Source organism: Aotus nancymaae, unplaced genomic scaffold (assembly GCF_030222135.1).
Source record: "Aotus nancymaae isolate 86718 unplaced genomic scaffold, 86718_ANA_hifiasm-v0.15.2.pri h1tg000019l, whole genome shotgun sequence".
Taxonomy (NCBI): domain Eukaryota; kingdom Metazoa; phylum Chordata; class Mammalia; order Primates; family Aotidae; genus Aotus; species Aotus nancymaae.
This window is the reverse complement of record NW_026988431.1, coordinates 1576759-1589635: the sequence shown is the minus strand read 5'-3', so window position 1 is coordinate 1589635 and position 12877 is coordinate 1576759. Positions and strand designations below refer to the sequence as shown.

Genomic DNA, 12877 nt, shown 5'->3' with positions numbered 1-12877 from the left:
GCCAGGACTACAGGTGTACGCCACCATGCCTGGCTAATTTTTGGATTTTTAGTAGACGCAGGGTTTCACCAAGTTGCCCAGGCTGGTCTTGAACTCCTGGCCTCAAGTGATCTGCCCTTGTTGGCCTCCCAAAGTGCTAGGATAATGGCTTGACCCACCTCATCAGGCCCTAGTAATTGAAAATTGAACATTCATATTCTATAAACATTTTAAACCCATCTCTTCTTTTCTTTTCATATATCTTAAGCTTCAATTCAAAATCCTCATAAGACCCCTCAAGGGATTATGTAGCTTTCACTTTCTTTACACCTAAATGCAATGTGACATGATATATCTTGATGGCAAATGTGGACATTTGAAAACAGATCTATTTCATAAAAAATCTAAAAAGCTAATGACAAAGATTCTGTAAACAAAATCCCATTTTTAAAATCTCCTATTTCCAGGAATCTGATCTGAGGTATCTGCAAAGATGCAGTCTTGTTCTAGGGTTATACACATCTTCCAATCATATTATTGTTTGTTTGTTTTTTTACTTTTTTTTCTTTCTCTTTTTCCCAGCCATATTATTTGTCAGACTGTTTTTCTCTTTTTTTGTGTCTTTAAGCACAAAGCTTGTTAACACATGGCCTTCTCCCAGTTCTCTTCTCCTCACTCTATTAACATACCACTTAAAAGTGAGCCTTCATTAAGTGTATACCACCCTCCAATCCATTTCCATTCTGCAGCTGAGTGATCTTCCTGAACCAATCTCATTATGCCACTCTCCCTCTTAAGACCCTTCAGGGCATTCTAGTTAATGCTATGCATGCTGAAGTATTCAGAGGAAAGTGTACCGCTATCTGCAACTTACTTTGAAATGCATTTTTTAAAAAATGGGTAATAGAGTAGGACACGTGATAAAGCAAATATAATTAAATGTTAATGGTAAAATCTAGGTTGAGATACATGAGTATTAACTGTAAAATTCCTTCAACTTTTCTCTATGTTTGGAATTTTCATAAGATGTGAGAAGAAACCCGTCAGGGTCTTCCTGCTGTTCTTATAAAAGGGCAAAGTGTAAAGGCCAACATTCGAGAGAAGATGGCCGCCCTAGCAGTGTCCGGGCTCTCCCGGCAGGTGTGATACTTCAGTACATCTGTGGTCAGACCATTTGCCAAGCTTGTGAGCCCTCCTGTTCAGGTATATGGTGTTGAAGGTCACTGTGCCACGGCTCTTTATTCCACTGCATCAAAACAGAAAAAGCTGGAGCAAGTAGAAAAGGAGTTGTTGAGAGTAGCACAAATCCTGAAGGAACCCAAATTGACTGCTTCTGTTTTGAATCCCTATGTGAAGCATTCTGTTAAAGTGAAAAGCCTAAGTGACATCACAGCAAAAGAGAGGTTCTCTCCCCTCACGACCAACCTGATCAATTTGCTTGCTGAAAATGGTCGCTTAAGCAATACCCAAGGAGTTGTTCCTGCCTTTTCTACCATGATGAGTGTCCACCGCAGAGAGGTTCCTTGCACAGTGACCACTGCATCTCCTTTAGAAGAAGCTACACTCTCTGAATTAAAAACAGTCCTGAATAGCTTCCTAAGTCAAGGCCAGATATTGAAAGTGGAGGTTAAAACTGATCCATCAAACATGGGTGGAATGATTGTGCGTATTAGAGAGAAACACGTTGACACGTCTGCCAAGACCAAGATTCAGAAGCTGAGCATGGCTATGCGGGAGGTTATCTGAAAGTGTTGTTCTTCTGCCATCAGTGAAAATTCTTAAACTTGGAGCAACAATAAAAAGCTTCCAGAACAACAACAACAACAACAACAACAACAACAACAAAAAAGGCCAACATTCTTACCTGTCCTGCCCATCTCTCACAATGTCCCCCACCAACATGCTAGGCTCTAGACACATAGTATCTTTCAGCAACTTCTAGTCAGAGGCCTCGTTCTCTCCCAACTCTACACCTTCACATGTGCCATCACTTCTCTCCCTTCCCCTCACCTGGGAGAACCCTATCTCCTCCTTGTCTCTAGGAAGCTTTCTCTGACTACACAAGTTTGGTTAAGTGCCCTCTCTGTGCTCTGAATAGCACACTGTATTGCAAGGGGTCATCTTATATGTGAGTTTCCTCCAGCAGTCTGTAAGTGTGTCAAGTCTGTCTCCCTCATTCAACAAATAGACTTCAGGCAGGTTCTCCTAATAGTCAGCAAGGTATAAAGTCTTTGCTTTCTTTAAGGAGATTGATTGCTCACCAAAAACAGAAATCATGTCTTATGTATAGATCTTTCACCAACCTTCATATTCTTTTCGCTGTTTTGTCGGGTTTGTTTGTTTTGTTTTAAGACAGGGTCTCACTCTGTCACCCAGGCTGGACTACAGTGGTGCAATTATGGCTCACTGCAGCCTCAACCTCCTAGGCTCAAGCAATCCCCCCACCTCAGCTTAGGGAATCAGGACTACAGGTGTGTGACACCATGCCTGGCTAATTTTTTCACTTTTTTGTAGACATGGGGTCTCCCTATGTTGACCAGGCTGGTCTTGAACTCAAGCAATCCTCTCATTTCAGTCTCCCAAAGTGTTGTGATTACAATCATGAGCCAGGACATCTAGTCCAAACCTTCATATTTCTTAATTTCAACCACAGTCTCTATTTTCATAACATACTTCATCTGTAACTGCTTGTCCTGGCCCTTTACCACACTCTATTAAAATCATTCATACTCGTATCTATAAAACTCAAGTGGCCGCCTCTCATCGATAACAGATCAGTTAATAGTGTAAGTTCATAGTACATTCCTCCTTAACTAAACTTAGGAAAACTCTTTCTTTCTTTCTTTTTCCTTTTTTTTTTGAGACGGAGTTTTGCTCTTGTTACCCAGGCTGGAGTGCAATGGTGTGATCTCGGCTCACTGCAAACTCCGCCTCCTGGGTTCAAGCAATTCTCCTGCCTCGGCCTCCCGAGTAGTAGGACTACAGGCGTGCGCCACCATGCCCGGCTAATTTTTTTGTATTTTTAGTACAGACAGGGTTTCACCATGTTGACCAGTATGGTCTCGATCTCTTGACCTCATGATCCACCCGCCTCAGCCTCCCAAAGTGCTGGGATTATAGGCGTGAGCCACTGCACCCCACCGGAAAACTCTTTCTAGCCATTGGACCGAGTGTTGGTCCCTAGCTGCCTTGCCACAACCAAGCTGGACAATGTTTGAAGATGCTAAAAAGTCCATCAAGCCCTCTTCTCTTTGTTCACCTATACAATTAGAAGGATAAAAAAATGTTAAAATTCAGGATGCCTGTCCTTTGACATTGATATATTTAAAAATCATTATTAATGGCAAACAATGCAAAAAATTAAGTCACTAAATTATAAGTTATTGTTTGGAAAATACAACACACCTAAGAGTTCCAGTAAAATAAAACAAAAAAAAAAAATGCCTTATTCTGCACAATTAATATACTTTTTTTTTTTTGAGACAGAGTTTCGCTCTCGTTACCCAGGCTGGAGTGCAACCGCGCGATCTGGGCTCACAGCCACCTCCACCTTCTGGGATCAGGCAATTCTCCTGCCTCAGCCTCCTGAGTAGCTGGGATTACAGGCAAGCGCCACCATGCCCAGCTAATTTTTTTTTTTGTATTTTTAGTAGAGATGGGTTTCACCATGTTGACCAGGATGGTCTAGATCTCTTGACCTCGTGATCCACCCGCCTCGGCCTCCCAAAGTGTTGGGATTACAGGCGTGAGCCACTGCGCCCGGCACAATTAATATACCTTTAAAGTGGCAAGTACAGAAAAGGGGCTTCAAACAATGCTTGAAAGAATCCATCTACCTATCTTCAGTTCTTTGGCCTTCAGCTGGCAGTGAAACAGAAACACCAGCTTTAAGACTGCCAGCCAAACAGTTAACGATCTGTAAACACACAATTATACAAGTAGAGCATTCCCATTCAAACAGATTGGATGAAAACTTCATAAAGAACCCTTTAGGTGATGCTAAAATTATTTTCTAAATATTTGAACTAAATTTGCATTTTTATGTACTAGATTTTCTTAAAGAGGGGACATATAAAAAAGCAAACCATTTCATTATAGCCTGAGCAACACGGCAAAACCCCATCTCTACAAAAAATAAATAAAAAAATTGCCAGGGATGGTGGCACACGCCTGTAGCCCCAGCTACTCAGGAGGCTGAGGTGGGAGAATCACCTGAGCCCAGGAAGTTGAGCTGTAGTGAGTTGTGATTGCACCACTGCTCTCCAGCCTGGGCAACAGAGCAAGACACTGTCTCAAATAACAACAAAAATTTCATAAAAGCAATACTATTATAACAAAGCTATTTTCATGTTTACATGCAGGTGCTGGAAAACTTTTTCTGTAAAGGGGTAGATGGTAAATATTTTAAGCTTCTCAGGCCACACAGGTCTCTGTCACACATTTTTGTTTTTATTCCTCCAACTCTTTAAAAATGTAAAAACAAGAAAATCTCCTCAAATTCTACAAATGGTCACCAAAACAGTACAGGGATAAAGCTGTACTCATGATACTATTCTATCTCCCTGACGGATCTCTAACTCAACAATAGAATGTAATCTCCATCAACTTTATATTAACAACAGATCAGAAATGTGAAGACTTAGAAATGTGATTTCTAACTGCAACACTGTCATTATTGGTTGTGTAAACCTGGTCATAAATTCCAGCTTCTAAATGGAGGAGAGTAGTATCAGACCACCTCTATAGTGATAGATTTACAATGCTATTACTATTATCATCCTTTACTACTGCTTCTTCTTCCTCTTTTTTTTAAAGACAGGGTCTCGCTATGTTGCCTAGGCTAGTCTTGAACTTCTGGGCTCCAGCAATCCCCTCACCTGAATTTCCCAAGTAACTGGCACTACAGATGCGTGCCACTGTGCCCAGATTCATCCATTACTTCTTGATCAGTAATACACTAGAAATAAAACTCCATTACATCTTTTTTTTTTTTTTTTTTGAGACAGGTTCTCACTCTCTTGCCCAGGCTAGAGTACAGTGGCAAGATTTCAGCTCACTGCAGCCTCAATCTCCCAGTCTCAGGTGATCCTCCCACATCAGCCTCCTGAGTAGCTGAGACTACAGGTACAACCAATATGCCTGGTTGATTTTTATATTTTTTGTAGAGTGGGATTTCACCATGCTGCCCAGGCTGGTCTCAAAGTCCTGAGTTCAAGTGATCCGCCCACCCTGGCCTCCCAAAATGCTGGGATTGTACCACCATGCCCGGCCCAACTCTTTTATATCTTATATCAGCAGTTTTAAAAACATAACATAAAAACAGAAATCATGAAAAACGAGTAGTCAAACCAAAACCGTTAAGTACACATAATACATTAATGATAATAGCTATCGTGAACACTTCTCAACTATGCATGCCACTGTTTGACATGGTCCCCAGCATCATGATCATCAGGAGACAGAGAATTCTAAACTGCCATATCCCTTCTTTATCCAGCTGAGCTTATCAACATTGTAAAGCTGACATTTTTTATTTGGCCTTATATGACATAAATTATCCTATTTTATCTGAAAGCTCTGGTGACAAGAGCCATGAGGTTCTTCAGTGAACTACTTGTGGCGTAGATCTTCTGCACGGCCTTCCTTCCACAGGTTATCTGGAGGACCCAGGTAGGGTGAAGGGCTTTTGGTCTGCTCCCCATCTCCCAGAGAGCATCTTCCTCCCTCACACTGGTAGACAATAGTAGGGAGAGACTATTAACCACACATAGGACACAGACACAGTAACTATAAGTAACATTTACGCATGCCTATTGATTACTATATCCCTCCAACATGTCAAGGAATGCCTGTAGATCAGAAAGACAAACCCGATGTTCAATTCCAGCTCAAGGCCGGGTGCAGGGGCTCACGCCTGTAATCCCAGCACTTTGGGAGGCTGAGGCAGGCGGATCACCCAAGGTCAGGAGTTCAAGACCAGCCTGGCCAACATGACAAAACCCTGTCTCTACTAAAAATACAAAAATTAGCCAAGCATGGTGGCACATGCCTGTAGTCTCAGCTACTCTGGAGGCTGAGGCAGGAGAATCTCTTTAACCAGAGAGGCAGAGGTTGCAGTGAGCCGAGATCACACCATCGCACTTCGGCCTGGGCAACAGAGCAAGACTCTGTCTCAAAAAATAAATGAAATGAATTCCAGATCAGTTGTGTAATCTGGGGCTCAAAACCCTTTCCTGTAAAACAGTAAACATGCTACATAATACGGCACCTAGCAGAACACTCAACACAAGTAACAGATACAATACATGATAGTTCCCATCCCCGCAGCTGGCCAAAGCCTTATATTTGGATTCATCATTCAGCAATTCACATATCATTAAAACAACAGAACTTATCCTTAATCATTTTCCTTACACCATAGGCTGTCGGGATATGAATTAAAAATCAGTAAGTTTAATCCAATAAATATTTACCAAGACCAATAAATGTTAATCACAGTGTTTGATCACAATGGTTATTAATAGTTCCCATGCCCTAGGAGGTCAAAGTCACTCTAAAGCAATGGTTCTTAATCAACAAATATGGTATGTATTCTACAATTTAATTATTTTTACATTAAGATGCAAATTTTTAACCTACCAGATAGCCAAAGATGAAAACGAATAATAGTGTTGGCAATAGTGCTAGACAAACAAGTACTCTCACATACTGATGGCAGAAATGTAAAACAGTACAACTTTCCTAGATGACTGACAACGCTAATGTAGAAAGATTAAAAGACCTAACAATTCCACTTCTAGGAACTTATCCCAAAGAAAATACTGGGCAAGTGGAAAACGAGGTATAACAATAATAATCTATCTACCAATCCATTATAATTATTGTACAGCTAACTAAATATACTATTCAATCAATAAAAGAGATAAAGCCATATCTGTTAACATGAAAAAAATAAACAACCCGTGTTACATGAAGTGGACCATTGTACATGAAGTTCAAAATCAGATTACAAAAGAGTAATATAAAGCATGAGTTTATTTTAGTTTAAGAAAAAAATATACACATAGAGAAAATGAACACAGCCTGGTGTGTTAACAGATGCTCATATATATAACCCTAGCACTTTGAGGCCAAGACCAGAGGATCACTTGAGCACAGGAGTTTGAGACCAGCCTGGGTAACATAGTAAGCTTCCCATCTCTCCAAAAAATAGTTAGCCAGGTATAGTGGTGTTTGCCTGTATTTCCAGCTACTCGGGAGGCTGAGGCAGGAAAATCACCTGAGTCCAGGAATTGGAGGCTACAGTGAGCTGTGATCACACTATCATACTCCAGCCTGGGCAACAGAGCAAGACTTTGTCTCTAAAATTAAAAAATAAATAAATAAGAAAAAATGAACACTTACCTCTAGGTGGTAGGATCATGCATTATTTTTATTTTCTTTCTTTCTTTTGGGACACGGTCCCACTCTGTCACCCAGGCTGGAGTGGAGTGGTGTGATCACAGCTCAATACAACCTTGAACTCCTGGGTTCAAATGAACCTTCCACCTCAGCCTCCTAAGTAGCTGGGACAACAGACATGTGCCACCACACTAGCTTTTTTTTTTTTTTTATTGTTTCTGTACAGGCAGAGTATTGCTGTATTACCCAGGCTGGTCTCAAGCCATGGCCCCACCTCAGCCTAATAAAGTGCTGAGATTGCAGGCGTGAGCCACTGGGCATGGCTATTTTCACTTTCTTATCTTCTTACTTTTTTTTTCCTCTGGCAAGAAACATGCATTACTTTCGTAATTTAAAAGAGTAATTTCCAATCTTGAGAGGAAGGTGTTTTACACATAGTTTCTTTTGGTTCTTTTAATCCCATGAAGTATGAAATAATCTCAGTTTACAGGTCAGGAGGTTCTAATTTGTCCACAACTCCACAGCTTCAAAGGATAGGGACTCTAAGATCTTGTGGCTTTCTTCAGGACTCCTTCTACCATACCTCAACTGCCTTGGCCCTTTTCTCTGGGTTTTAGGTCCTTTTCACAGGTTGTTCTCCTCCCCACTCTACTTAGCAAAATTGTACTCAGATACCACCTTTTCCACAAAATCTTTCATGACCTATTTAGCAATTATTTCATACTGACATACTTGGTCTTTACTACTTTGAGTCTTTTCCCCACAGGAGTTTATAAACTCCTGGAGAGCAGAAACTGAGTCTTAGTCATTCTGTTAACCCCAGATGACTCAGCAAAGCATTTTATAAATGACATGTCTCTAATAAATGTTTGGTGAAAAAAAGAATAAAATGGTAATCTGTGGGATCTAATAGCCACTCTCCTGATTTTACAAATAATGCAAAGAAGGCCCAGAAAGGTTAGTCCATGGTCATTTACTTTTTTTGGGGGGGATCGAGTCTTGCGCTGTCACCCAGGCTGGAGTGCAGTGGCGCGATCTAGGCTCACTGCAACCTCTACCTCCTGGGTTCAAACAATTCTCCCTGCTTCAGCCTCTCGAGTAGCTAGGATTACTACAGGCGCCCACCACCACACCTGGCTAATTTTTCTATTTGTAGTAGAAACAGGGTTTCACCATGCTGGCTAGGCCAGTCTCAAACTCCTGACCTCAAGTGATCTGCCTGTCTCAGCCTCCCAAAGTGCCGGAATTATAGGCCTGAGCCACCACGCCTGGCTATGGCAGAGTCCCAAGCTGAATTTTGGACTTTTCTTTTCCTATTTCAAGACTCCTTTCTATTTTATATTTTTTAAGTGCTTTTGCTGACATTCTCTCTCACACAGATTTCACACCAGCTGAATTACTGCTCTACCAGTCTATATCTGTGATTTTCCAGTTCTGTTTTCTGCTTTTGAGAGTAGCACTGGGGGAAATACTATATGAAGTCCTCTTAACAATTCTTAAACCTATGCTCAAACTATACCTAACTGGAATAACAATGCTACTTTAAGGCTGTTCATCATTTGTTCAACACATATTCACTAGGCACCTATTATGTGCCAAACACCATATCCCATTAACCAGAAACCTCTATTAACTGGCATCTGTGCTTACTGATAAAACTGATGCCAATAATCACCTAACACAACCACTGTGGGTCACACCTATAATCCCAGTGATTCTGGAGACTGAGGTGGGAGGGTCACCTTAGCCCAGGAGTTCAAGACCAGCCTGGGCAACACGGTAAAACCCTGTCTCCAGAAAAATATAACAATTTTTTTTCTTTTGAGACAGAGTCTTGCTCTGTTGCCCAGGCTGGAGTGCAGTGGCATGATCTCGGCTCGCTGTAACCTCCCACTCCCGGGCTCAAGTGATTCTCCTGCCTCAACTTCTCGAGTAGCTGGGACTACAGGCGTGTGCCACCACACTTGGCTGATTTTGTGTATTTTTAGTAGAGAATGGGTTTCACCGTGTTAGTCAGGATGGTCTCAATCTCCTGACCTCGTGATCCACCCATCTCAGCCTCCCAAGTGCTGGGATTACAGGCGTGAGCCACGGCACCCAACAAAATATAGCAAATTTTTTAAATTACCCGTCGTGGTGGTACATGCCTGGATTCCTAGTTACTGAGGAGGCTGAGGCAGGGGATCACTTGAGCCCAAGAGCTCAAGGCTGCAGTGAGTTATGATCATGCCAGTGTACTACAGCCTAGGTGACAAAGCGAGACCCCAATTTCTAAAAAAATAAAATAAAATAAATAACCTAAAACAGAGGTTCACAAACTTCAGGCCACAGGCCAAAAGTGACCCACTGCCTGCTTTTGTAAATAAAGTTTTATTGAAACAAGGTAGTATCCAGTCATTTACATATTATCTATGGCTGTTTTGGAACCATAAGAGCAGAAATGAGTAGTTACAGAGACCAAATGACTTACAAAGCCTAAACTATTTATAATCTGGCCCGTGACAGAAGAGTGTGCAGATCCTATTATAACATGCCAATATGCCATCTTAGTCTCAAAATACTTTATATTTGGTATATTTTTAGTAGGAGTAACATATAATAAACAAGTAATAAATAATTTCATGTTAATTATTTGAAAATCATCAAAAAGTCATGGAACCTTGATGATCTTTAATCCCAGCTCCTCACAAAATCGTTTTAGACTGAATATTCTCATTATTTTTAAAACCAATCCTCACATAGAAAACCAAACACTCCGTTGCCAGTTACAAGTTACATTTCTGAACAGATCTCTGAATTCCACTGTGTATATCTTAAGGTTTCCTACTTGCAATAACTGAAGCCTAATAGTGTTTTATTCCTGAAGGGGAAAAAAAGACTTTCACATATACTTACTAATGATGTTCGGCATTTGCGGGACTTTTTTGGCTACATATTACCATGAACTAATACCTTCAAGGAACAAGATAGCAACTTTACATTTCTTTCCCGGGTGCAATTAAATGACCCACATCTAAATAAACCCAACTTCAATATGCCTTAAAATATTTCTTTAAAAATATTTAATAACTCACAAGATTAAAATAAGAAAATTTATAAAATGTCAGAACAGACAAGGCTTTGGAGATCACCAAATTCAAATAGCCTAATTTACAGATGAGAAAGATGAGGTTTAAATGACTTGACAAAGGACCCGCTACTTTTTATTAACTCACACTGACTGCAAATCAAAACTGAAGTCCTAACTATAAAACCAGGCACTGTGCTCGGGTCCAGGATTACATATACTTAGGTCCATATCATCATTCCTGTTCTGGTTGTTTCCGAAAACGTAAAGCTTTGTCATAGTCTCAGATTTGGTTTTTATTGTATTTATTTATTATTTGAGACAGGGTCTCACTCTGTCACCCAGGCTGGAGTGCAATGGCATGATCTCAGCTCACTGCAACCTCTGCCTCCAGGGCTCAAGCTGTCCCCCCACCTCAGCCTCCCAAGTAGCTGAGACTACAGGCATGAACTATTATACTCAGCTAATATTTTTATTTTTTGTAGAGACAGAGTTTCAACATATTGCCTAGGCTGGTCTCCAACTCCTGAGCTCAAGCTATCCATCCACCCCTCAGCCTCCCAAAGTGCTGGGATTACAGGCGTGGGCCACTGTGCCTGGCCTCAGATTTGGTTTTTTAAATAAGAGACTCCAGAGACCAATTTCATTCATGAATGATATATCAAGGCCAAGCATCCTCCTGCCTGGCACCTTCAAACTCCTAACAAAGACGATCACAATCCCTATTTGTTTATTTCTTTCCTCCACCAGCACAGAGTGAATGTTGCCATATGCGATGGTAAAATGTCTTTAAGAAATCTTCAGGGGTATTTTAGAAAGTTAACTCTATATAATCAGTATACAAATCAGTTATTAGCTTCTTCCACAGCTGAAAAGGACTCTGATGAAAATCCCAATAGTACTGAAAGAAAAATATTAAATTTCAAGCTCACATTACCTGATACTAGATGTAACTTTATGAACTATTAAGCTCATAAAAAAGGAAATTTAATCTATTCTAAATATGGAGGAATGAAGGAGGCTGGGACCTCTAAGAACACTCAGTCCCAAGCACTGACCCAGTGTTAAAAGAGTTTAAAAAAAAAAAAAAAAAAAGGCACAATCTCAGTGCAAATTAAGTATACCAAAAAATGAACAAAACTGCCACTCTTGTTTTACCACAAACAGAATCATCTATGCAATATCTAATGTGCAGAAATAACTGGAGGAAATGTATAAAATGAGAACAAAACTACTGATTCTCACCTTTACCATGGTAGTGTTTGAAGATAAGTCTTAAAGTAATTAAAATAGAATGTTTCAATGAGGTCATATGATCTTAAATCCATTTTAGCTTAGTAATTAGTAGTAATTTGTTTAAATTAGTAAATTAAAAACATATCATGTAATTTTTTTTTTGCTTTTGAACTGTAATTTATTTTTGCCCTACTAATATCACTTATATAGGCACTAATGCAATTTTTAAGAAGTTCTAATCACAAATATTTTCTAACTCAGTTTAAGATAAGTCCATGACAAACTATCACTTGCAAACATTATCAGTATACAAACATTATCTCATCTGATCCCCCTCACAACCCTAGAGGCAGGCATGTATTATTATTTCTATAACATCCATTTTAAAGATGAACAAACTGAGGTTTATAGATGTCAAGCAACTTGCTTAAAATCATAAGGCTTGTATGCGATAAGGTGTTGACTCAATCCAGGCTAATTTGCAGTAGGTGCTTTCAATCACATTAAAAACCAGGGTAAAAACTAATTTGTCAACTAGTTCCATGTAACTTTAAAGAAAATCAATAATCATATATTTTAGCTTGACAGCAGTCCATCAAAAAAAGTAATTATTTCTATGTAAACTTCATATGTAACCATGCAGCCTATCAAGTAGCATTTGACTTCGTTTCCTTTCCTGTTTTTAGATGTACGTAATGTTTAAAAAAAAAAAAAAAAAAAAAACCTGCTATTGAGTCAATACCAAATCCCAAAGTTTTTAAACTTAATCATTGTATAAGCCAAACTTCAGTTATCTCGCATGTAAGAAAATGGAAGAAATTCTTCCTATAAATGATTCAGGAGCTAAGTCTGCAAAAATGTGAACCTGCGAATTGTTCTCCCCCAGTCCTCTCTCCCCACTACTAGAGTCACTAAAGAAACAGAATACACACCTTGCAGAGAGAACCGAGGAGATACAGATCAGGAGAACTGACACACTGGACCATTTCTCCTTATTGCATCCATTTAGCTGAAGAGGCTTAACTAAAAAGGTGTGTTCTACTGCCCTTTACAAATTTCAGAATTATATGTGACAGTTAAGGCAGCTGCAACACGAGCACATTGTACTCGAGAACGCTGAATCAAGAACATTTATCGCCAGGTCTCAGTTCTAGCTTCTCAGTCAATTATACAAAGAGTCAGCTATTAAATATT

At 39.9% G+C, this 12877-nt stretch overlaps 1 protein-coding gene and 1 pseudogene across 1 annotated transcript in view; one reads left to right on the top strand and one right to left on the bottom strand.

Moving 5' to 3' along the window:
* DYNC1LI1 (dynein cytoplasmic 1 light intermediate chain 1) overlaps nt 1–12877 on the bottom strand; it is a 41850-nt gene that overhangs the window by 28065 nt on the left and 908 nt on the right. The window lies entirely within an intron of this gene.
* Nucleotides 1084–1794, top strand: LOC105705641 (ATP synthase subunit O, mitochondrial-like; annotated as a pseudogene).